The sequence below is a fragment of the Thunnus albacares genome, chromosome 13 (assembly GCF_914725855.1).
Source record: "Thunnus albacares chromosome 13, fThuAlb1.1, whole genome shotgun sequence".
Taxonomy (NCBI): Eukaryota; Metazoa; Chordata; class Actinopteri; order Scombriformes; family Scombridae; genus Thunnus; species Thunnus albacares.
Genome location: NC_058118.1, coordinates 24164857 through 24191421, shown reverse-complemented (window position 1 = coordinate 24191421; position 26565 = coordinate 24164857). Strand labels below are relative to the sequence as shown.

The 26565-nt window shown below is 39.1% G+C and overlaps 1 protein-coding gene and 1 long non-coding RNA gene across 2 annotated transcripts in view; both read left to right on the top strand.

Moving 5' to 3' along the window:
• sgcd (sarcoglycan, delta (dystrophin-associated glycoprotein)) overlaps positions 1-26565 on the top strand; it is a 152306-nt gene that overhangs the window by 80933 nt on the left and 44808 nt on the right. The gene's annotated exons all lie outside the window — the stretch shown is intronic.
• Positions 6138-25904, top strand: LOC122995733. Its single transcript, XR_006406856.1, has 3 exons — positions 6138-6454; positions 16313-16317; positions 25894-25904. It is a non-coding gene; the product is annotated as an uncharacterized LOC122995733 (long non-coding RNA).

Sequence of the window (26565 nt, the reverse complement as noted above, 5' to 3'; positions counted from 1 at the left end):
CTCTTTTCGCTCTGTTTTTGCTCTCTACCAACTCCTGAGGGAAATATCTGTCTCTTTAGCTGCTAAATGCTCCACTATATTCATCAGCTAGTCTACAGCTAACTGTGTCTGTTAATAGTCAGCAGGTAGTGTACAGTGGGTTTTTAGAGCTTTTTCTATGAAAACAGCTGCCTTCTGTGGCCAAAAACGACACTATGAGAGCGCTGAGAGTGAACCAAAACAGTAAAGTTGTAGCTCAACAATGAGCTGAAACTCACTATAAAGCACTGTAAAGCCGGGGGGAAGCTGCAGAGTCACTGATAATTGTTTGTAGGTTCATTGCTACGAGCCACGTCTCTGTCATTACACACTGTCATTAGATATGTTGTTATGGTGAAAAATATCCCTTATAGCTGCTTCAAACCTGCAGCGCGGACCTTTAACATATAAATGAACGTCCGTTACATTCAAGCCCTTGCCAAACAAGTTGACATAATGCTGATTAAGCCTTACACCACCAGATAAATCGCTCTGTGTTTCACAGTATAGAGAGTTTTTTCGGGCACGGCTTTCTCACGCTGGCCATTTGGCCGTTAATCATTATCCACAACTTCAAACAAGGCTTCAAACAGCATTCTTGGTGATATGAACCACTGCACATTGACAAAAACACTGAGAGACTTCAACCAGTATATCACATGCCCAACCAGACAATAAGATTCTGGATTTGTGTTATGGTATAATTGAAGGCGCATCATCCATCCCTCTGCTGCCTTCCCGTTGTACTGATTGCATCAACTGGCATATGTTTAAAGAGTCATGCTCTGACATTTATGAATTGACTGATGTTGTTAGAAGCTGAATATCATATTGTGGAAATGTTGTTATTCCGGACAAAATTGTTAAGGTTTATCCTAACAGCAGGCTGTGAGTATCAAAGTCTCTTAAAATGCTACTGTAGAAAAAGAAAAAGGACCTTTAGAGAAGGGAACATCTTGGAGCTGTGCAATCTGCAAAAAGAAATTAAATGTGAAATCGGGGCTGGTAAAAGGAAGCATAAGGACAAAATCGAGACACAGCTCAGGATGAACAATCCGGGCACCGCCTGGGACAGCATGAAAACTATTGTAGGGTTCAAGAAAGGTAACGGGAGTAATATAGAGCTTAATGGCTACAAATCAGGCCAGCAGCTGGCAAAGGATTTTAATGAGTTTTATGTGAGGAAAAGCCCAGGCACAGATAATATAGGTAGTGGCCTGCTTATAGTATGTGCAGAGCAACTAGGCCCTATTTTCAGTTACATCTTTCAACTGTCAATCACTCAGCAGAGGGAGCCATCTCTGTGGAAGCGGTGCATTGTGCTCAGGGTAAGCACCTTAAAGCCGTCAACAACTTCAGGCCTGTTGCCTTAACCTCCTTGGTTATGAAATCAGTTGAAAAAAATAGCTAAGGGAGGGCTCTTAGCTAAAACTGAGTGCATTCTGGACCCTTTTCAATGTGCTTACAGGGCTAAGAGGGATGTGCAAGATGCTGCCTTCACTTTACTTTCTATGTAAACACATAGAAGGTAGCAAGAACCACGCTAGACTGCCTTTTATTGACTTCTCATCAGCCTTTAATACTATTCAGCCACACATGCTAGTTAACAACTTTGGCTTAGACTCAAGCATTGTAGGCTAGGTTCTTGATTTCCTCACTAACAGAACCCTGAGAGTAAGGGTGAACGGGAAACTGTCTTGTGAACTAACATCATCCACCGGCTCACCTCAGGGTTGTGTTGTCTACCCTCTCTTGTACATTTTATACACAAACAGCAGCAGTTATGCCAACAGACACATTATTAAGTCTCCTGTCAACTCTGTAATTGTTAGCCTTCCTGGTGACGATGAAGTTGGTCATTGCCCAGTTGTCGAAGATTTTGATTCTTGGTGTTAAAATGCTTTTCTACAACTTAATGTCTCTAAAACAAAAGATATGTGTATAGAGTTCAGACGACCCCCCCGCCCAGCTCCTCAGAGCAGTGTTGTCAAGGGTCAAGCAGTGGATATGCTAACTAATTATAAATATCTGGGCACCACGATTGACAACCACCTGAAATTTGATTCAAATACTGAAAAGTTGTATAAGAAAGGCCAGCAAGGCCTTAGTACCCTAATGACACTGTCCTATAGAGCTTTTACTGAGTCTGTTATCTCATTTTCTAATATCTGCTGGTATGGCAATGTTGGTACCAAAGAGAGCCCTTGATAAGATCGTCAAGGTTGCAAGTAAGATAGTAGGAGTACAGTTCAGTAGTTTGAATCACATATTCAACAAGCAGGTGCTTAATAAAGCTATGACCGTTCGATTAGAAAAGTGCCCGTCCTCTTAGTTCACAGTACAAGCTGTTACCATCTGGTGTATGTTTAAGTGCCTCTATGGCCACAAAAAACAGGTACAAAACTTATTTTTTCCCTGTCGCCATTCGAGCTGTGAATGCTGTTGGCAGGAGGAGGTAACTGCTGCTGTTGTTACCTTGTTGCTACCTCGGTGATGGTGATGATGTTGATGATAATGATAATAATGATAAAGAGACTGTGACAGTTATTAATATTGAAGGGCAGTGGGCCTACTTTATATCTGTAGTGATGATTTGCGTGGAATGGATTATGGTGGATACTTGTCTATGTAAGCCGTTGTATGATTTGTGGCATATTGTTATGATTTGTTTTACGTGTTTTTATGCTTTCTGCAGCACAAATCTCCCACTTGGGACAAATAATAAACTTGAACTTGAACCTGAATGCTTTGTGCTCCTATTTACAGTAGACATGTCTCTGTGCGTGTGATCCTGTCTGTACAACACACACGAGTGAAACAGCAGCTGTTAGAGTTCAGATCAGACCTGAGGATGAGCTGCTGTCTGATCCCTCGTCCCTTTGACATATGAAGGGATTGAGGAGGCTTATAAAGCTGCCACATGTCATTACCAAGCCCATCGTTCCTTCCCCACCCATAAAATACATAATTATACCCTGCATATAACTTTAATTGGCCCAACTGAGGTCATTGGAAATCTATGATACTGTTATCACTGGCTTCATTATGGCTTCTACAGCTATTTACAGTCCAGTCAGACAAGCTGACTGGTTCCCTGCAGACACACAGTAAATGAGAACACAAACACAGGGAATATGATGATAGGCTGGGTCAAATCATAGTTAAAATACTTTTTACGGTTTGTTTCAGCCCACTTTGGCAGCAGATGGTGGTTGTCACATGAGACGATGCGCTAAGAGCCTGAAACACACAGACAATCACAGAATTGTCACACTCAATTTAGTCTCATTTTTAAACAACATTGCGCACAGGCATCATTAGCTAAAAGGCAGATTCTTAAAGACTGGGAATCAGCCACACCATCTTGTTTTCAAAAATGGTTCTATGAACAGACCTTGAAATGTCAGTGCACATGGGATAAACAGGGCCAGAACCAGGATTTTAGAAATACTGAGGTTATGAGCAGCATTGCTAACTTGTCACTAGATGTAGCAACATTTCAGACCCTTTTAGAGACTTTTTTTCCCCAAAAAGCAACTAGCGACATATCTAGCGACTTTCTGGATGGACCTTAACTCCTCTCCTTGAAGGGAGACGCCAGTATTTCTCAGTGAATGAACGCTACAGTGGCTCTCTGCACGTTCAATGAACCAATCATCAGCCAGATCGAGCCGTGAATGAGTTGTGAATCTATGTGCCTAATGACCAATCATTGATCCTCATTGTTTTTATTCTGAATGATTTAACTTTATTATCTAAGTTTGATTGTCAGAATAGATAGAGTTAACAATAGTGAATGTATTCCAGTGCATAACCATCTCTCTTTTCATACTAATACTAATGCTTAAGTTAGAGTTTATACAAGAGCCTGCATAAATATTATGATTAGAGTTAGATTTAGATGCCACTGAAAATACTTGGCAGCACTGGTTGTGAGTCAATGTTTTGATGGACTACCAACCAAACACTGTAAAATGTTCTGTCTTGTGGCAGTTTTTCATAGTGAAATGTTATATTTTATTGTCATTCAGTAGTTGTTTCAAAGTCAGATATGTAGGCTAATTTTGACAGAGTTCCAACAGTCAGTTTAACATGATAGATGATTGGAGACTACAGTGCAGACATGAATATAGTACTATGTTTATTTGCTTCCCTTATTGTTTTCTCTAGCATCTGTATGGAATATAAAGTGTTTTGCATGCCCCTATGGGCTGGGAACCTTTGGTTATATGATGCTTGAATAAAAGCTTTTATAATTATTGCTGATATTCTAAATATCAGAATAAGCCTTAAACAAGAATCTACAACCATGCCAGCGACTCTGTAAGGCTATACTTAGGCACAGCTGTGCTAAATGCTAATGCTAAGCAGGTATAATGTTAACCATGCTAACCATCTTAGTTTAGCGCATTAGCTTGCTAGCCTCCGCTAATTGACATTTAACACAAGGTACAGCTGAGCTCACACTAGATGACAAGTCAAAGGATTGTTGAAGTTATTAGTTATCTGTACCAGATCTTTGCCAATCTATCTAGTAGATGAGATATTTCACTCTGGACCAAAGTGTTGGATCAACCGAATGACCAACAGACTCATACTGGCATCCAAATAGCTGCTAGCATGGCTACATACTCAACATGTGGAATCATAAAATATAAACTGCTCTTCTTGCAGCTGGTTTTAAAAACTTGTTAAATATGACTAGTCAGTGTAAAACTTGTCGTATCAAGAGGATAGTTGAAAGAAAATATGAGATTAAGCTAAGACGTGCAAAAAATACTGGTAAATACTTTATGACCTTTTCCTGGTTTTCTTCTTTTCAACATCTTGGCCTGACTCATGATGTGATTTCAATAAAAAATTAAAATCTGTCAGGAGAATCACTCTCCAAAAATTCTCACTCTATGCTGATGTGAGCGAAATAATATCCCGAAGGGCAGCAGCCTGTTACTGTAGCACAGGTTTGTAAGTCACAGGGTCAGCTAATATTTCCCTCAACATATTTTCCTGTCAGCTGCACCCACTCAGACCAGCCTCGGAATCAAACTTCACTTCCATAATAAGCACTGCTCACTCATGCGATGTGATCATGCTGTTTTCACCTCAGAACTCAGGAGGAAACTGCAGAGCGGCAGACTGTACTGATAAATACAGTATACAGCTTATATAGAAAAGCGTGGACGAGGCCAGATGTATTTAAACTTTAACAGGCAGAGAACCCAGTGGGAGAAACGCAAGAGTCACCTTGATGCTCAGGATCAGTCATGTTAACATCTCTGCTTTGTAGAGAATCAGCAGGAGGAGGGCAGGTGGTGATTTATACAACACATAATTTTCATTTTTTTAATGAATATAACTACACCTCTGTGGTTAAGCAGTGATCTTAGCAGGGCTAACAAGGTCTTATGCTTTACATCAACGCTGACATTTTCTAATTCTTTAACCAACACCACAATTTTCCCTTTTTGTGCTGGCAAAAAAATAAATCTTAAGTGCAGAATCTCTTGTAGGTTCAATACATACCGGGTCTGTTCTGCCTCCAGGAAGTAGCCATATACGCACACTTTAAAGTCCAACGCTAACAAAGATCCTGTTAGTGTGTCCTGAAAGCTGATTAATATACAGTACTGAAAACTCGAAATACTCAAATACATTTAGTTTGGGACCCGTATATTGAGACAACATGAACACTTAAACTTCCCAGCTTCCCTTAACCTTCACTGAGTACTTTAAATTGCCTAAACATAACCAAAAAAACTGTCAATCATGCTTTACCTGCCAGAAGTACACATCGATGGCCGAAGAGCAAAACCTCCTATCTGAAAAATGCACTTTTTTGAGAAAACTAAAAAAAACTTGTTTTCTTGCAGAATGCTATTTGTTAAGGATACCCAACACATAATTCACTGTTTTTGGACAATATTATTATATTATGTGTTAACAATACCAACTAGATATTAATGCCTCGCAAAGTGCAGATAGGAGCTTTTGCACTTGGTGCAAGTTGGAAGAGGTTCTACAAAACGATGCTCTAAATTAAGTTAATAATTAAAATTAAATTAAAAGTAAAAATAAATTTGTTTTCAGGTAAAAAGATGTAGTAAATGTAATAGTTACTACATTGTAGTATACTAGGGTTGGAATTCCTTAAGTGGGAAATTCCTTAAATTCAGTGTATTTGCTTCCTCGTCCACTGGAAATGAATGTTCAGTGATTGTGTAACCCACTCGTGCTGTAGCCTCTCTACACATCCAGGGACTCTGCGTTGTGTTTTTGTTTTGTTGTGTGACTCTTCTGTCACAACGAAGGGTGGGATTATGTTGCAGACAGACTGAATATGAGCAGCCTTCCTCGTTCTCATCATCCAAAGTGAAATCCTCCAATCAGAAAGTTCTGCAGATAGGAGGTTTTGCGCTTTGGCCATCGATATGCAAATGTTGGCAATGAATTTTTGTAGAAACATTCAATATGAATATATATAAAATTATGTTTCCTCCAGAATGTATTAGCCAGTGCAAATGAGTTGACTCTCTCTAACAGTGATTTTTCCAGACTTGTGCCATGTGACAGGCTGGAACAATGAGTGTAATTACAAACCTTTTGCTTAGAAACTTAACTGGCCTGAGTTGGGAACCAAACAAGGGTTGTCAAAGTTGAAGGGAAAGGTATTCACAAACTGAAAAGAAGTGAGCTCTGTTTGAAACGCAGGTCATTTTTCTCCACCTATTACGTTTTCATGCACGCAGTTCATTTTTCTTTCTCTCGCCCCCCACATGCAAGCGCGCACACCCAGCACCTTTCATTGCCTTCATTATGAGGACTTGTATTTTCAGAAACGATGCACAGTTACCAAGGCCACCCCCAAAAAATAATGACTTTACCTGCTGATGTTTTTTTCCTCTCCTCTTTTGTTGTAATTATAATTATACTCCATTCATACTCCCTCAATTATGTCACACTGGCTGAAGTCTGCGCTCACTCAAAATGAATTCGGATACCGGAGAAGAGCTGACTGTAGGGGGAAGGAGTGAGCAAAGGAGGAGAGGAGAGAAAAAGGTAATTGGAAGAGTCTTCACCCTCTCCTTCCTCCATACGAAACATGTTATCAGCAGCCGGTCTGCTTTGATGCACTCACAAAGTAATTACCACTCCACATTATGGTACTCGGCCTCTTTCATATTCTTCAGAGGCAAATCAAGGATGGTTGTATGATCACAGAAAAACATTGTGAAAGAAAAAGATTTTCATTTTTTTTCTTTCTTGTCTACTTTGAAATAAAGCCTTGTCAAATATGAAGCCTTTTACTGCAAAGAGACTCTGATTTTTTTTTTTTCCTTCTCTGGCAGTCTGAGATCAGAGTCAGGCAGCTCTTTGGTGAAAAACACAATCAATGATAAATCCATGTTCAGGTTTGACCACATTTACAACCTCAGAATTCGTTTCGCTACAGGATGTTACACATGGAGAGATCAAAATTATTCATAGAAGACAAATTAAGAGGAAACATCAAAGCTGCATGCTGCAAACGTCTCAGAGAAATGAGATTTCAAATGTTTTGTGGAGTTTCTGAAGCATTCCTTGTTGTCTGACAGTTGTCATGAAATGCACATCACTACATGACCGCTGCTCCACTAAAACAGTACCCGTCCACTGTTCTTCTATACTTTGAGTAATTCTATTTTATATTGCTCGTCTAGAGATGTAATCCCCACAAACAGTCTTTCAAAGCACACAATCTTTATCTACAATTATCCACAATAAAGGCATCCAGACAAATCACAGCAGCGGTTCGGCTAATGTATAGTCATGTGGGACTGAGACAACATCTTCATCTCCCACTCCGACCAGTCTGGATGATGTGCTGAAAGTGGGATCCCAGTTATTTATCTGTAATGTTCTGTGATTTTACACTTTAGATAAAAGTCAATCAGGGAAGACACAAGTTTATATGAATTCAAAAGTTTTATTTGATAGTCTTTGGCATTGACCCCATCAATTAAATTGATAAAAAGTAATGGGGCCCTATAAATAACATCCAATGGGAGATCCCCCCCTTAGGGGAGTCATAGATAGACAGGGTGGAGGGATGAAATTCAGATGCCGCATAGACTGCAATGACAGCAGAGAGAGACAAGACAGGTAAGGTGGTTTAAATTATTCTTGGTCAATTATTATTCTTCAGCTAAGATGATCAGTGGATGATAGGAAAGCCTGCGCGCAGAGCCCAGTGAAATAATTGAAGATTAGTGGAAAAGCAGAGCACAGTGTAATGACGAAATAGGCTGACGGTTGTCCTCCTGCTTGAACTTGCGCTAAAAGTTTAATTTACTTACTTATAGTCAGAATTTCAGATGGCAGATGGATGAGACAATACGAGACTTGTAACTCTTTCACAGCGTCTTTGTGTAATGTAACACTCCAAACTTAGAGAGAGAATAAAAAAAACATTAAATATTAACTCAAGAAAATAATTTTGACCACTTCTGAGAGTCTGACAGGAGAGAGCCTGTACATAAATGTGGGATTTACGCTTACGTTGACTCAGAGTCAACAGGTGGATGTTGCGGTGGGGGTGAGGCTTTTGAGATGTTATATGAACAGCAGCAGTAGCAACAAGTGTGAGAAGAGCTTTCAGGTGAGCAGTGCTGCTCGCAGGCTTTGCTTAATTTATGATATTGTACTTACAAGCCTCATTGTAGAGACAGCAACATAAAGCTTAATAACTTTATAACCCACTCTTACTCAACCTTGTACATGAATAGGTGATGATAATGACTATTCTCATTTAGTCAAAATGACATCTTCCTCAAGGTCTTACTGAAGATGTTTCAAAAATGTTTTTATATTAATATTACTTTCTATTACTTACATTATTTAGGAAGATGTAATAAATAAGTCCTTTCCAGGCTTTTCCCCTCTTCCTGCACATCTCATTCCATAGTTGATTTAGCATAAATCAAACCCACTGCATGGACTACTGTCAAATCTAATCAGTTCATTAGATCCTCCTGGCTAAAGCTAGTGCAGTTTGTATGTCTACAAAGCAGAACCATGTATTGCATGTATTGTATTGGGCTTTGACCATTGATTTCAACTTGTTTTGCAACGAATTTTCAAGTGGAAGAGGCAGGAGAAATTCAGGAAAAAATAACTTGGATGTTAAAATTTTTAATGCATTTTAATGCGGGGACAAATAACGTCAGCCTGTTAATATGTTTCGTCTTCTTTCACCTCGTTCGTGCTGTACTCTAAAGCCTTGTCTTAAAGTGGTCAGAAAGCTCTGGGGTCACATTTCTGAACTGTGAGGGCAAATAATTTTGAGGTGTTTTTGATGTGTACGACTCAGCAGCTCCTCATATCATCGATGAAGCCCAGAACCTGAATTTGGGCAATCACTAGGGTCACAATGTGCAAAAGCTAAATCTAACAAGAGCTCGGGTAATAAAAACACCCATCCTTAAGGGAGACAAACATCGAAAATTCCAGAAATTAGTTAGAAAGTTTCAAAAAACATAACCTAACAACTCTTTCTCGCTGTGTTCATCTACAGTTGAGTGCTGGGATCTACCTTTGACCTCAGTTTTCTTTTCTCCAGGCTCTGATTTATACTATGTCATTACTGAAACAGCTCTGACCTTCAGCCGCTGTGAGAAAAGCTCTTCCACAGCCTCCACCAGACTCTTGATCATAGGGTCAAGTCCAAAAAGGGCTCAAAGATGAGCTGCCCTCCGCGCACTCGCTCCGGGAGGTCTGACCCTTTCTGCCTGGGTTGTTTTGTAATAAGGGAAGTCTGTTTGTGTTTTGATGTTTTCCTCCCAGCTGCTCAGAGGGAGCTAGGATTATTCTGCGTCTTTGTGCACCCTGTGGACCCTCAGTAGCCTGAAGCTAACCCTGCATCAGCCTTTTGGCTCCAGGGTCGCCTCAGATGTTATGAAGCCTCTGTTGAAATATATTTGCTCCCTGGGAGAGTTCCTTTGTTCAGAACTGCTTGTGAGGGCTTTTAAGGCATTTCTTTTTTTTATGTGCCATTTATAAGTGAAGAAAGGCATGAAAGGTGGGACAAAAAGAAAGAGTGGTGCTCACAGGACAATTTGGAACCCAGGAGGTTAATTGAGCCAATTAAGCCCTCTGAGAAAAGTGTCTTTTTGCCTTGAATTGAGCCTCCCAGGAGCAATCCTCTAGGGCTGTATGCTGCTGCTAACTAGGTTCATTCTCTGATACTCGAGTTGATATGAAACCTGAGTTTAATAACTGATGCCAAAATGATTTCTTTTGAGAGACATAAGCATGTTTTGTTTTTTTACAAAACCCTCTTTGTCAGTTAAAACATAAAGCCAAACTTGTCAAATGTTGTGTTAAAACGAGCAGTCATATAAGAACTTTGCCTGAATAGTTTAGACTCTAAAATTGGCAAAATTATAATTTAAACCATAGAGCAGCAGGTGAGCCAACTGTCAATCACAGCTGTCGATTAACTCCGACATGGCAGACATAAAAGCTACTATAAGTCTACATATCTTATTAACGGAGCAATAATTTCCAAAATGACCACTTGAAGACTCATTAGAGGGCCTGAATGTAGAAATTGAGACCATTATGACTCATTTACATAAAAACGATTGACTTTGTATTTCTAGAGAGAAGTTTAGGCTTTTTGAATGGGACTCATTTGGAGCCAGGGATTTTTTGGAGACAGCAGTGGCTGTCAGTGACTTTGCACTTTAAAATACTTTCATATTGGCATCAGCCTTAAGCCATGGTATTTGCCGCTTAGCTGGCAGCCTGAGAGAAGTTCTACCTGGAAGTCTCAGCTTAGGGCAAAATATATTCCCTTTGCAAATGGGACATATGTCGGTATGAATTTTATTTGAATCATTACAACATTTCTCTCTAAGTCTGAACACAAGTAACTACAGGAACTAGCCCACTGGAATGGCCGTTACGGCTAACTGCACACGGATTTACTTCCAAGATTGGAGTTACAATCATAATCAATAAAATAATAGACCGTGTATATAGCAGCCCTGTCTGCATGCCTGCTTTACAAAAATAAAAAATCGTATTGACTATGAGTGACAATATAAGGAAATTCTGGCACTTCCACAGTCGAATTTGTTGTAGCCAACTACAAATCCAAATATTACCATGAAATTTACCAGCCCGTCCTCAAAAGAAAAACAACAGTATAGACTCAAAAATTCAACCAACAAAAATGACCTATAGTTGTGTTTGAGTGACAGACGCCATCTAGTGGCCGTAGTGACGTCAGTATAATGTGACAAATTAATAATCGGAGGTGGTGGGTTGGGTGGATGGACTTAGCTGCCGTTTCTAACCATGAGTGTCATCTTTCCAACAGCGAGTCGGGACAGTTTTTCAAAAACTGTAACTACCATTGTCGTGGTGTTTACTGTTGCCATGACGACAAAGGTTGCCTAACTTTAAGGAAGTAGTACCTTTAACCCACACCACGTTTCAGTTGATCATTTTAACACAAACCATGATCTTTCCCTAACGCTGACCAAGTGGTTTTTGTGGCAAAACCTCACCAGACCATAAACACTTCTGCACTGTCACACCATAAAACATAATTATTTTATAACAGTAATTTGTAACAGGGTTTTGAAAGCATCAATAAAGGCGGCATATTAGAAAAAACGCTCCTATGGGTCGTTCTGGAGTGCATAGTACAATCAACAATTTAATTACATTTAATTATGAGAATGTGTTTAAATCAATCATTATTTTGTGGGCTTGTGATTTGCATGTTCACTGTGAGCAGTTCAGAAATGATAACAGCTCCAGGAAATATCATAAAACATCTTTATAATATTTTATTTTTCAATACTGAGAAATGTTTCTTATGACTCGAGGATCCATAATAAGTTACGGGTGGCAGCTCCAAGGCTGCAAGTTTCAAACTTTAGTCACTGCAGGGACATATTTTTTAAAACTTTATGCAGTAAACCATTCTCCTGTGTCAAGACTGAAAGTTTTGTATAATTTTCCATTTCATAAAAGCCCTATTTTTAGCACAGCAAAGATGACAGCATCATATTACATTTACAACATCTATGGCAACATTACATCACAAGTTTTATATCAAACAAGAATTGTGCAGTGATGAGGTGTCTTGGAGGCCTGTTTGAGTTTGAGCAAACATATATTAAACATATTGATCCACGGTGAACCTCTACTAACAATTCAGCACTTGAAAAAAAAATATCTATCTTCTCATGAAACTACCTGGGTGATCTTCATCTTTAAGTTCCATCAAACCTCTCTCAGCCTCAGTCATTTATCCACCTCGACAGCTTCAGACTCAGACTTTTATTTCCAGCTCTCCTTCCTGCAGAGTGGACACCGTTAAGCCGTAATAGGACCATAAAAGACACTCCAGAGTTACTGCGTAGGGGGACGTCACGGCAGAGAATTTATTTAAGGAAAGACAGAGGCAGCCTACATTTCATGGTTTTATCTGGAGTGAATGGGAAATGTGCTAGTGTGCGAGCGACCATTGGATTCCTGTCAGCTGACCACGTTAAGGAGATGATGAAGAATCCATTAAACCCCAGTGACTGCAACTACTGTTGACCTGTGTGTGTGTGAGAGTGTGTTTGTCTGTGTGTGGTTTATAACTGTTCATCTCTGCACTGGGTTTCAAGCACAACAGTAAACTGAGTAGACACTTGTAAAATGCAGTTGTAATCCATGTGAGTTTTGGAGTTATACTGTATGTTGAACAGCGTTAACGCAAGAATAAAAACTGTGATTGCATCATTGTTGGAGCATGGATGTTCATTCTTGGCCTTTATAGTATTGTGTTACAAAGAATCAGAGCTCCGTGTTTCAACTTTTAAAGGAGGCCAACAATATTCCAACAAAAACAACCATTCTTAAACATCCTTCAGCCATCCATCAGTACAAAAGATGAGTAACTGTGATAGAAAAAATTTATGTGCACAATCCAAGCCTGTGTGCATAAAAATCGAATGAGAGAGAAGCTACCACTACCAAAGGGCATTTCAGTAAGAAACATCCATTCACAGAGCTTGAAATTCTGTTGCATGCTGAAGCTAAAGATTACACTGTTTGAATCAATTCACTTTCAGATTCTGGGTCAGTTTTTGGATGAATTTGGCAACAGTAGAGCTTGTTAGGAGTAGGGCTGGGAACTGAAAGGCAATACTTTTTTTGGTACAGACCATAATATGTCTTTAGCCTTTAGAGAATGAAAAACTGTACGAAAAGTATGAAAATGTGGTATTGAATGCCTGCAAAATTGGCTAAGGCCCATGGGTATCTAGAGCTGTCCATCATACCGAAAACACTGAGAATATGCTAACTTACATTTAATGAGTAAGTAAGTAGTTTTGCAGTAGAGGTCTTAAGGGGTCCAAAATGTCTGACCTGATCCGAAACAGACCTGTGGAAAACCTACCAAAACATGCATAAATCCATTTTTGAAAAAGAGACCTCAGCGCAGCCAGATCCGAGCCAAATAGACCAAATGATAACATAAATTCTGTAGCTAATTGGGTGTTAGATAAGATGAGAAGATAACAATTTTTTCTAACCAATTTATCTGATCTGTGGATCAAATTCCAAAACATTATAATCAGAACCGGTTCCAGCTCAAGACACATGTTGCATGTTGAGCTGTGTGTTTTAGAAGTTTTTAGATGGAAACACTTGATAAAGAGTTTATATTGAGTTTAACAAGTGCCTCTTTTTCTGTAGAATCTGCATAACAGCATAAATCTTGTACATAAGTTACTAAATTCTTGAAATATTTCTCTCTCTGTGACTAAGGCTGATACTGAATATGCACAGATCCATTTTTAGATACTCGAACATAGCGACCCAACCTGACGCAGCTAGACTAAGTATAATTTGGATCGGTGGACTGAGTGGACCCATGAAGACCTCAATCTTGGCATGAACTATCTCAGTTGATATGTTGCCACGATCTTCACAGATTACCCAGTTCCCTCGCAGGGAGCCCACCTGTCTCATATCTTCTTCATATATATTTATTGGCAGGTTGTGTATGTGTGTATTTGTGTACCTCACACCTGGCTGGCTGCAGGGGTCGAGGACATGTCCCCCAGCCTTGTTTCATGGTTGACATAAATCCAGGTGCCAGCGGTCTCAAAGCCAGATTAGATTGTAAGCATGGCAGAGGGAAGATGCTCCCTCCTCCCCTCTGCTCGGGGCATCTGCAGCTGGCACCATCCCTGACAAATGAGAAGCGTTCAGGAGCCCTGGCAAAGCTGTTTGCAAAGATCACGGCTGGCATTGTTTGTTTTTCAAAGGCAGTTATATGTCAGTGACAGGCAGTCTGCATCCTATAGGCAGTAGGAGTGTAATGTGCTCTCTGTCTTTCTCCCCCCCCCCAACACGTAATAGACCATCTGTGTGAGAGAAGGCGAGTGCAGTTAGTGCTAATGTAGTCATAACATCTAGCATGGAAGCATAACCAACAGCCACAATGCCGCTCCTTCAACACTGACAGATGAATTTACTCTAAGGTGACTTTCACAGTCATCTTTATTTGGTTAAGAGGAAGGAGGAGGAAGGAAAATATCGACTATATAGCTATGAATATATAGCTATGGTACGATTCTTGCTAAATCAGCTCTACTGTAACTTTTTTAAGACTTGTGGTCTTACTTTGCTTTACACAGACAGATGTTAAATTAAAGGAAAAACCTGGAGAAACTAGAAACATGTGTGCAGATGCTTCCATACAGGGCAGGAGGCATCACTGAATGCTTTGATAAGAATGAAAATGATGTGAATCATATGATATGATCATTACAGTCACCAGATCTCAACCCAAGTGAACACCTAGACAAAACGTGAAGTGAAAGTCAGAGGCAGTGTAATTATACTTAAAGCCAGACAACTTAAAGTCAATACAAGGTCACAAGTGGATTCAAATTCATCCTCGTTAGTGCAAATCCTGCAGTGTTATGAGGTTATGGGTCTGGAGGAATATAACTGGACTGTGTTGTAGGTTCCCAGCTGTTTGTAAATTCATCACTATGTTTGTGCGTAAAGTTCTTCCTCTACTAACTAGTTCAAACTAGCAATTTACTAAATAAGTTCACACCACTAAAACTTAGGAAATATCTTAAATAATGTGTAAATTGGTTGCTAGAAATCATCTGTAGCACCGTGCAATAAGAAGCAACCAACAATGCAAGCAGTTAACATTACAAGCTGTAACATAACTCATAAAAATAACAGTTTTAGGGGCCAAAAGATAAAATAAATTTAACTGTCAATCCTTTGTGAATATAGGTGTGACTTTGTTTTATTTGTGTCTGCATAACTGGAGAAATAGTGTGTTTTAAAATTAGTAGGATTCATGCAGTTTACAATGAGAGGGAAATATCAGATTATGCTAAGCTAACGGATGTCATTTGGTCATTCAGTCTAATGTTATTGGCATTAAGTTTTGTAATTTGAGGTTTTGTTTGTTTTGTTTTGTTTTGTTTTGTTTTTGTTAAATGTAAAGTGTCAGATCAGATAGGTTTACCATACATATTACCTCTTTTATTCCTCAATCTAATCAGGGCAGATATTAGCAAGCTAACATTAGCTTTCTCACATGGTTCATTCAGCTAGCTTACTCAACAGTTGCACCGGGCAGATAGTAGTTGCAAATATTTAGTAACAACTCATCTCTACCTGACAACTGGTTTGTGTGGTGCAACCGGTTTTAATTTAGTGATACGTAAATCTTCGCTTACGTTTTAAGTAGGCTAAGTTTGAACTTTAGAACAGCTGATGCAACCGGCTCCTGTGGACATCAGTCAGAGTCTGAGCTATCAAACAAACACAACACAGACACACTCCAACACACACACATGGACGCTGTGTACATTGCTAGATTACTACTGTACATTTTATACATTTAGGACATTGCAGTTAGGTACCCCCAGTGTTTCCCCTGTATTCATTAATTACGAGCAACGGTGCTAAAATTTCACTTGATCATTAATATCAATGGATTACTATGATTTTCACTAGCACCCTGTGCGAGCATGATAACACCCTACGTTTCTGTGGAATTGATATGCATCAAATACCAGAATCCTCCCTCTCCTCATCCTTTAAAGGACATAAGGTACTGTTATAAGAGTAGCATAGCTCCTTTAGGGCAGTGTGTAATGTGTGTGTGTGTAGCGAGTGTGTGGTTGAGCAAGTAAAGTGAGCGGCAGAAAGGTGACAGTGAATGCAAGCAGAGCAGAGAGAAAAGGTTAGCTTTAAGTTGTCAATCTAGCAGTAAATGTACAGTACAGGCTACATTATGTCCTTTAATAAATGCTACAGCTTCTCAAGACCAAGAAAAGTCTCATCTGTTGTTTCCCAAACTGCTGGAAAAGTGCAGGGGGTGAGCCCAGAAGGTGGACTGACCCTTAAGGTGGACCACTTATTCTCTTTTTATTGTCCATCTCAGCTGCTCCTACTGTAAGCAGAGAATGGAAAAATGTGAAATGCGAATGGAGGAATGAGTTTCAGGAGTCAACCTCGGCGAAACACTGACATCCCTGCATTTTATGGCCTCTCCGGTGGGTTGGAGGCCTGGAGAGGAAGCAGCTACCGCGTTGTCAAGGTGTAATTAAAAAATCTGTTTCCATTAGCCTTTATTAATATGCCAACTTTTCCACCTCCGCCAAGCATAAAACCGTTTTTGCAACATTTTGGCTTTTTGTCTGGTGTTTTCCCTCAGATTTTTGATGTGCAACAGATGGATGGAAACATATCAAAGATGTCTTTTTTTTTTTAGTCTAGAAGACCCAATCTGCATATCAAGTGACTAAATTTTGGTTCCCAGTCCCTCACCTTTCTTCCCTTCTCCTCCACCTGTTTCAGTTTGACTTGAGCAGCTGCAGAGATGCTGATCACACAAGTCGCCCCACCTTCCTTCACATTGCGTTGTAATCGTTAGGATGGATATTTTTTCCGTTGTGTAAATACTGCTGCTTGTCATTTGCCCGAGCGCTGCCCTCATTTGTGTTTGTGTCTGCCATATGGCTCTCTCATTATCATTATAACAGGCACTGATTGAAAGGGAGGGATACACAGTGAGGATTTTACCACAAGTAAATTAAGGAAAATTCAGACTGGACACAAGCCAAATAGTGAAGTGTATCATTTTTTTTAAAAATGCAGTTATTCCTTTATTATCACCAGAGAAAATAAACATCTGACTGACAAAAGTTAAATCATGACTTTGACTGAGTGAAACTGAGGATTTTGTGGATAAGTTGTTTGAGTCCATTGTGTCCTGGGGATTCATCCTTTACTCCTCGAGCAGAGATTTGAAGCAGAAACCAGTCCCCCAGGATCCCCGCTGGGCTGTGAATAGATAAATATGTATCTTAGCATCCTTCTTTTTGTACTATGAGAAGTCATTTTCGCTCTCAAGGCACAAAAAGAAACCTTTCAAACATTTTCGGTGCATATGGGGAGAGAGAAACTTTCATTGGAATAAATGGGAAACCATTTATTCTGAATTGAACAACATCAGGTTTTCATTTCATACATTCATGGATGAAACAGTGCAGGCCACAAGTCAAATCATCAAGTTTCAATAACTTCTATCTGATTTTTTTTAAAGGCACTTTAACTTGCACTGACTTGACTGCCTGCAGCTGAAAACACAAAGTTATATTACAGTTAATTAAGCATCAGCACTTCAGAGTCTCCACTAAAATTCTTGGACTTTTAGCTTTTTACTGTACAAAAATATCATTTACGGAAATCTTACAAGTTTTGGGGTCACAAAAGATCTGTATTTCTATCTCTGCTGAAAGAATTATGAATGCAGTGTTAAACTTTTTGAGCTATTGTAAGTCTCTTTATCCTTTTAAAATGAAAAACAAAACAAAACAAACATCCAGTTCCTTCTAGCCACCTGTAAACAACCACAGCAAAAACAAAAAAAGTACAACAAAGTGTGATGAAAATGGAAAAAGATAAATAATTAACCAACAAATATATGTGTAAATACACCAGAAACAGAAAGAAAACGGAATTAAGAGTTAGACAAAATTACATGTTTACTTGTAACATATCATGTTTGTTTCTTTAAATACATGTACTTCTACATCACATTTCCATATTAATATCAAGAATTAGCTCTAAGTTTTTAACTACAAATAAAACAGTAATAATGTCTTGGTCATTTTGTTATATTCCTCATAATGAAAAGTAGATGGTGGTACATGCACATGCTCCGAGTCCACCAACATCCAGCACAGAAAGCATGATTTTGATCTTTGTAGATAGTCTGGTGGCTGAGGATGATGTCATTGCATATTGTGACACTAAACACACACACACACACTCCTCAGCTTCTCCTCTCTGTTTAAAGTCTGTGTAAAGCAATAATAAATACGTATTCGTCACACCACCAGGAAAGTGTGTAATTAACCACCCAGCCAAACTTGAATGATTAAAGAATTTGCAATATATATAAAATTAGGTTTCAAAATCGTGAAAAAAATAAACAGTATTATCAGTATAACTGAACAGCCTCCGGGTTAACAACACTCGTACCAAACCCTCGTATAAAAATACACAATTTAAAATTGGCCTTGTTTGTTGGCGGAGGCCGGTGTCAGCTGTTGCCGGCGCCGTGTCCATCGACTCTACCCGTCCTCCCGGCCGCACAGCTAGCAACGGATGCTTCAGCTAGGTTTAAAATAACTCCTTGAGCACTAACATTGACTGAAAATGGCCTCATTCGCCAGCAACAGCATATTATCCAAAGTGAATCCCAGTTGTCTTTACACCATCATGGATCCACCATTTCAGGCCCACCCAAAATATCCTGAACACAGAAATGGTGAAAAGCACTTTAACGCTGTACCTCCACAGTTCAGTACTACATAGTTCACAGTCTTTTCACATGTCTCTCATTTCCCTTTGCACGGACTTTTAACCTTCTTCATTCACACTCTCATTACAGACACTAACACTCCTTGTCTTTCTCGGTGGAATACTTTGACATATTTCCTGTCTCAGCAATAATCGCCCTAAGGAGATGTTTAGATGAAACATTAACACAGTTCGAATAACTTCACATGGAAATATTTCATAATTAGTCTGTCAGTCAACACTCTGCTGCGATGTTCACTTTCTGCGTTCTGTGTTATGTGTTTTATGACCTGATGTAATTGACATCATTGCTAACAACAGAAGCTGAGCTGTTCAGTATGAAAGTGTTGAACGGAGCAAACAGCATACTTATGAGTCATATTATGTAATTTTTATAGTTTGCAGATTGATCTGATATGTAGCACAACACGCTAATGAACCCCTGTGAACAGAAACACTTTCCCTCATATGTTCAAACATATATATCTATGATAATTATTCTGTAACTGAAGCCAACACCTGAGTTATATACTGAGGCAGGGCGATATGGTTGGAATTAATATCACAGTATTGAAAATAATATCATGCCTGTATCAATATTATATCAGTATATATTATATGAAATAATACAAATGATGCTCTCTGTAAATGCGTTCCACTGTTATTACATCAGATCAAAGTCTTCACTCACCTCAAACAAAAAAATTTTGTACAATTTCCATTTTCTTTGGAATTTTTAATTGACATAACTAAATGAGTCACTGGGTGACTGCTGTTCTTTTATTGCCGTGAACACACACATCCCACATGTACCGTCCTGCTGCTGAGTCTAACATGTTGTTGGTTTTGTTCTTTTCAACCAGCCTTTTCCTTCAAGTGCGATGTGGCAAAATTATATAACTACATCACAGGTTTTAACTCCTTATATTAGAAATATAACCGGTCAAAACACACCTCACCTGTTCAAAAACACGCTGTGCTCATTAAGAAATGAAGCATTTTTGACTAAAGTTCGATTTTTTTTCTTTTCATTTGTGAAGGAAGAAATTTTAATCATCAGTTTGCGCTACAGGCTCCTCGTCCCCCCCCCCCCCCCCCCCCCCCCGTTCTTGTTAAATGTGTCCACTGGCTTGTTCTGCTCTGTTCTGCCCAGAACCTCCTCCAGCTCTCTTTGACCTGCTGTAATGAGATGGAGAAGAGCTAAATATATTTCAGTATAATGTGCAGTCTCACTGTCCTGTTGTGAGACCAAAGCCTGAGCCCCCCCCCCCCAGGGCTCTGTCCAGTCTCAGACCATCATCAACTGTTCATCAAGTCCAACATTCACCTTCATCCTCATCCTCTTTCTCCTCATAACCACCAGAATTAATAAGAAAGGATTACCGCAAAGACCGAAAGAAAGAGCAGACGATGAGGCAAAGTGAGACAGGAACAGATGGAGAGAGGAAAGTGGAGGTTGAAAAGGAGAAAGGAAGGTAAAAAGAGATAGAAAAGGAAGGAAAGATCTGGGATGGAGTGGGAGATGCAAGAGCAGGTTGAAAGTTGAGGGACTGAAGTGTTGGATGAACTGCTGGATGAGCGAAAGAGAGAAAACAGCTGCTAACTTACTAAGCTCTCGGTTGCTGTTGTGGCTTCCTCAGATTCAAATTTATGTAATTTTATTGGGAAATGGATGGAGATGATTCACAGGCAGACGGATGTTGGCAATTTTCCCTGCACTTGGCAACCTGGAGCATTTTCAGCAGCCAATTGCAAGAGGTTTCTTATATCAGAAGATGAGGTGACATTTTGTACGTAAATCTGGCTTGCAGCTAATGGAAGTCATTGGATTTAATGAAGGGCTGCAAACAATGAAAAAAAGTGTTCCACTGGTAGCTAAATTGCTATAATTGCTCTTTTTCTCCCAGTGCGGCACAAAGTGTCTGCTGAAGAAAGATATCATTAATGACAGGAAAATAAAAGTCCAAATAACTAAGTTAATAACTGAAGTTCAAAGTTGCTCTGATCTGAAATAGCATTTATCTTTTATTGAAAGGGGCTTTTCATTTTCAATTAATCTGTTAGTCTATTAAATGTCAAGAAATAGTAAAAAAAAAAAAAAAAAAAAAAAGTCTCAGAACTCAAGATGACGTCTTTAAATGTCTTGTTTTCCAGCCAACAGTCCAAATCCCAAAGATACTGAATTTACAATATTATAAAACAGAAAAAAGCAGCGCATTTTTCATATTTAAAAGGGATATATTCTGCACATTTCCAAGTCTGTATTTATTTTCTGGGGCTCTACTGGAATATCTTTGCATGATATATTTATCCTTATTTATCTTATACTGGCTCCTTACGCAGCCCCTCAGTTCAGCTTCTGTCTGAAACAGGCTGTTTTAGTTCCTGTTTCTTTAAGGCCCCGCCTCCCGATGAGCCCGCTCTGTTCTGATTGGTCAGCTCTGGAGGCTACGTAAACAAACAGTAGGAGTAGGATTTCACCTCTTTTTCTCTTCTTTACTCAAAATGTCAACTTCTCAAAAACATCTGCACAACTTTGCATAACAACAATAAATCAATAACTTTGCAAATGATTTTTTTTTTTTTTTACATACATTCACTACAAGTCATGTTTAACATAGACATCCAACATTATAACAGTATATAAATGACAGAAAACCACAAAAAGCATGTAATGTCCCCTTTAAGTAGCTGTAACTAAAGAATGTCTGACATCAACTAAAATTAATAAATAGAATTTCTTCAAATGTTTTGTCGATTCAATAATATAATTGATTAATCTATTCACCAACTAATCATTTCAGCAGTAGATACTGTAAAAAACATAATGATAGCCCACATGGACACAACATTTCTGTGTAATATTTAGATAGATGAACATTTATTACAAACTGTTCAAATTCACCCCAACATAACTAAATACATTCTTGGCAGTTATAGTCTTGCACGCAGCCTGACATTTACAGTCTGCTTGCAGTCTTTCATCTTGTTAGAGCAACAAAATCCACATGGACACAAACATTTTATGTAGTGTGACAAAAAAGTAACAAAAAACTGTATTTCCTGTATGATCAGGATCTCTTCGCGCTGTGATGTGATGCTTATTCTCCATTGAAGCCACTGATGAATTTATTTATTACATAGCAATAAATCCACCCAACATGTTTGCCATTCCTGATAATTATAGACATGCATGCAGCCTGACATTTGCAGTTTGCTTGCAGTCTTTAATTGTGTTAGACAATTAACTTTGGATGGTGTTTGCATTGCTTTGACACAGTGTAAATGTGCAGACACAATCTTAATGTAAATTCTGTGCTTTGTTCCCAGGAGAGAAATACAGCTTTAAAAAATTGTGACGCATTGTGATCCATAACACAACATCAATGTAAATCATGCAATTAAACCTGCTGATTCTAAATCTCTGAACTTTTAGATAACATTTCTTTCATATTCTTTCACATTAATGTGCTCATTCATACTTTATCAGGAGTGCATGTCCTCTGTAGGTTGCTTTGTGTCCATGAACCACACCACTCTTGAGACATCATTTTCCTCTCTACAGTGACTGACACATTATGATGGGCCGTTACCTTGAGCTGAAAGAACTACTGAGGTTATGGTTCAGGAGTGAACAGTGCTACAGTATGTGCTTGATGGGTAGTGTTTATTTCATTCATGGCCAAGTGAAAAATGTGATCTATAAAGTATCAGATTGGGATTTGCTATGCAGAAAATAATTGATGTGTTTCATGTACTCCAGCATCTGTTGCCTTTTTTCCAGTTGAATATAAAACACAAGAGGAAGACATGGTTTGGCAAGGTCGACCCATCTGCTACCAGGCACCAGGTAGTTTTTAAAATGTAGATGCAATCAAGGACTTTCAGTTATAGTTATTTACATAATATTCACCTCTTCATGTTCAGCTACTGCATCAAATATTTTGCCTCTTGGTTGCCTGTTAGCATTCAAGCTGAAACTCTAGTGAAATATGAAATGTTTACATTGCATTACAAAGATGGCAGAACATCCAGAGCAGACGGTCACACTGAGCCTGATTGCATCCTGCTAGACAACACAAGAGCCACAGACTCTGAACAACAACCCACATTAGCTTTCCTGCTAAAGTCTTATGTTTATCTAACTTACAAACATGAACGCATGTCTTGTCCTGCACCTTAGCTTGTTGAATTAGCCACCAAACAAACATTCACTGGGGAAAAGTGCACTGTTAATGTTGGTTAGCAGCTAAGTGCACTGCTAATGTCAGTTAGCAGCTAGATAGCTAATTAGCTGCTCAGCTGCAGCACATTAAACAGCATGTAAACATACCTGCAGATGTCACTTCAGACCCATTAGGTATTAGTTTGGTTCTTACACCTCAGTACAACTGCTAACAACACACTGTCTGTCCATGATTTGTAGCTACAACAGTTTGTTTACTTTTTGTCTGTTCTGTGCAGTGTAACACCATTAGCCTGCCAGCTAACGCTAATCAAACACAGACACTGTTCGTGCTTCATTTTGCTTATTCATCACATTTCAGGCAGTCTTTTGCAATGTGTTTATTGCACATGTTCATACCATCACAATGAAAATATGATTTATTGGTCAGCCCCAGTTTCCACTATGTAAAGGCTCCTTTAATATTCACCATTGTCTTTTTGTGTCTCCCTTTTGGCCATTTTGTTGCATAGCTTCTATTATTATTCTTCTATTATCAACTAATTAGCCACCACAAAGGTAGAAAAGTTAATCAACTACTGTTACTTAGCTTATATATTCAGTAAAACCACAAAAATGGCAAGACGTGTCACTTTATGTGCAACAGCTCTGGTTTGAACTTTGAACTGGCATTGTCAGTACAGAAATACAGTAGAAAACACTTAAACCACAGTCAGTGTGTAAACGGGCTGCTGGTTTTTTGATATCCAGTGCAGTCAAAGTAATACAATCAGCTGTAGAGTTTGCACTGACAGCACTTGGTGGAAGTATTGGGATTTACAGTAACAGTAGTGAGTTAACATTCAGTTTCACTGGTGAGGGGACGTGTGTGTGTGTGTGTGTGTGTGTGTGTGTGTTGGTTGGGAGGGTTGACAGCTCTTGTGAAGAAGCTTTTAAGGTGGTGGTGGTAGTTGTGGTTGTAATGGCCCGGTGCGGTCTCCCAGAGGAACACTTTTGGAACAGATGGTTGGTTGGGTTATAGACCTGATAGAAAAATACATCAGAGCCTCCACAGCAGTTTAAAGTGCTGCCGTCACCTCCTCCGGTAGCTCGACCACCACATCACCTGACTGACAGTCTGGAGAGAAACTCCACTTCTCTGTACAGAGCCTCTCTGAACTGAAACAACCATGTAACCGCAGATGACAGGAGTGGTTTAATGTTATTATTGTACATAGTGTGACTTGTAGATCGTTGTATCATGATATGAGCACATTTGCTATCATTTTAAATAAAATCTGTTGTTAGAATTAATATTGTTATTAATATTATTATCAATAATAATAATAATATGCCCTGTGTAACCACTGGGGGGGAGGTCAAAAGAACAAATTCAAGATGTCACATTTTTCTGATGTTTTATAGACCAGTCGATTAACCTATAATCAAGAAAATAATCATTAGTTGCAGCCCTAAACTCACAGTTGAGTAAAGTTATGTTCCAGGTTTGTATTTTTAGTTATTTGTGTTATTACAGATGTAAATGGTTTTCTTACTATGTGTGTGTAATCACTTTGTCCAGTCTTATTCTGTAGCACTGGTTTACTGTAGCACCATTAATTCACTGGTAAATGAATACTTTTAATACAATATTATTACAATATGATATAATGTATTAATACAGAAAAAAACAAAAAAAAGTGCAGTTCACACCAGAAGTGTATTTATTTAGTCATAAACATCATATTTGTGAGCACATTTAAATGTACAATTTTAAACAATTTTAAACAATATTTCATATTAATACAAAAATTTACATTGTTGTAATATTTTGTGATGACAGACATGATGTACCTGGTTAATCAGTTAAGTGAGGCCAACGTCCTCTTCCTCTGCTTCAGGCCATCGAACTTGGTTATTGTCTGATAATACGATACCGTAATTTTCACACTAATTTTTCACAGACACCCATCAATTACCTGTGATGGCCTATGGATAGTTGTTACATCAACCAAAAATATAAACCTGGTGACATCCAAACATTATCGTCAGCAACTTTCCCCTGCTTCATTGTAATTTTCCCATGTATGCCTGAAGAATTTGTGAGCAATTACTACTTAATCTAATAGTCTAATCTATATAACACATGGTAGGATGTCACTCTCTGTATCAGTATTTCACCTCGGCAGCAGCTCACTGTACATACACTTAGGTATACAATAACCATGGGAGAGGTTAGATTTGTATGAAAGCTCTGCAGTTTCCCCCCCGGCTCTGTAATAGCTCTGCAAGTCTTCATAATACCCTATTTTCTCCATAATACCCATAATTCTCTGCTACCAATGGCTCGGGTGTGGATAAACAAAATAACTTCTCAGTGGCAGATGGCCTGAAATTCGAGTGTGAATGCTATCTTACAGGGTTTATAAAGACCGTTAATCTTTCTTCTCCAATTTTACTTGGTTTTATTTACTCTCTTCACTCGGGGCGTTTTTCTTTCTCCACCACATTTTTCTCTCCGCCCCCGTTTTCCTCTCCTCTTGCTCCTCCTCCTCACCCCTCACAGATTTCTCTCTTTCATTCTTTCACTCTCCGACGCTGCTCTTCCTTATCCGTACCGCTCGCCTGCCGACATGAAGCCTCCAAACATCGCTGATTTATCCTGCTGCACGCTTCGTAAGTTCCTGATTGATCCCAGCCGCGGACAACAAAAAAAGTGAGGGAGGGACAAGGGAGAATGCAAAGGGAGGGAAAGAATCTGAGAGGGAAAGACGAGGAAAGCGCAGAGAAAATAAGTGAAATAATACCAGACGGAGGAAAGTGATGAGGCAGAGGAACAGAGTAAATAGAGATGAAGGGAGGAAGAAAGATAACAAGCAGACACAAATGATAAAAAAAAAGGAATGAGACACGGAAACAACACATGGAAGAAGGAAGTGAGGATGAAAGTAAAGGGAGGATGGCAGGAAATGGTAAACGACAGGAAGATTAGGAAAGGAAAACAGGAAGAGGGAAAGAGAAGAGTGGGAGGTTAGGAAAGAGAGAGAGAGAAGGAAGGGGATGTAAATAGAGGAAGGAAAACAGGAGTAGGAAGTAAGTAAGAAAGTAAAAAGGAAAGGAAGGACAAATGGAAAGAGAGGTGTGAAACCAGGGAAAAGAAGAAAAGAGTGAGAGAAAAAATTAATGGAGGGAGGCAGGGGGACATGAGGGAAAGATGAGTGGAGGAGGTGAGGTAGAGAGAAACCCAAGAGGATGAAAATGACGAGAGGTAAAGAAAGAAGGAGGCAAGAAGGAAAGGAAATGAGGGTGGAGGGGGCACTCTGTGAAAGAAAAGAAGGGAAAGATGAGTGGATGAGACGAGGCAGCGGGAGAGCAAACAGCAGAGGAAGGAAATGAAGCAGGTAAAGGAAGAAATAGACAAGTCGGGGGGGAGGGGGGGATCACAGGAAGAGAAATAAATGACGGAGGAAGAAGAAGGGAATTAAAGA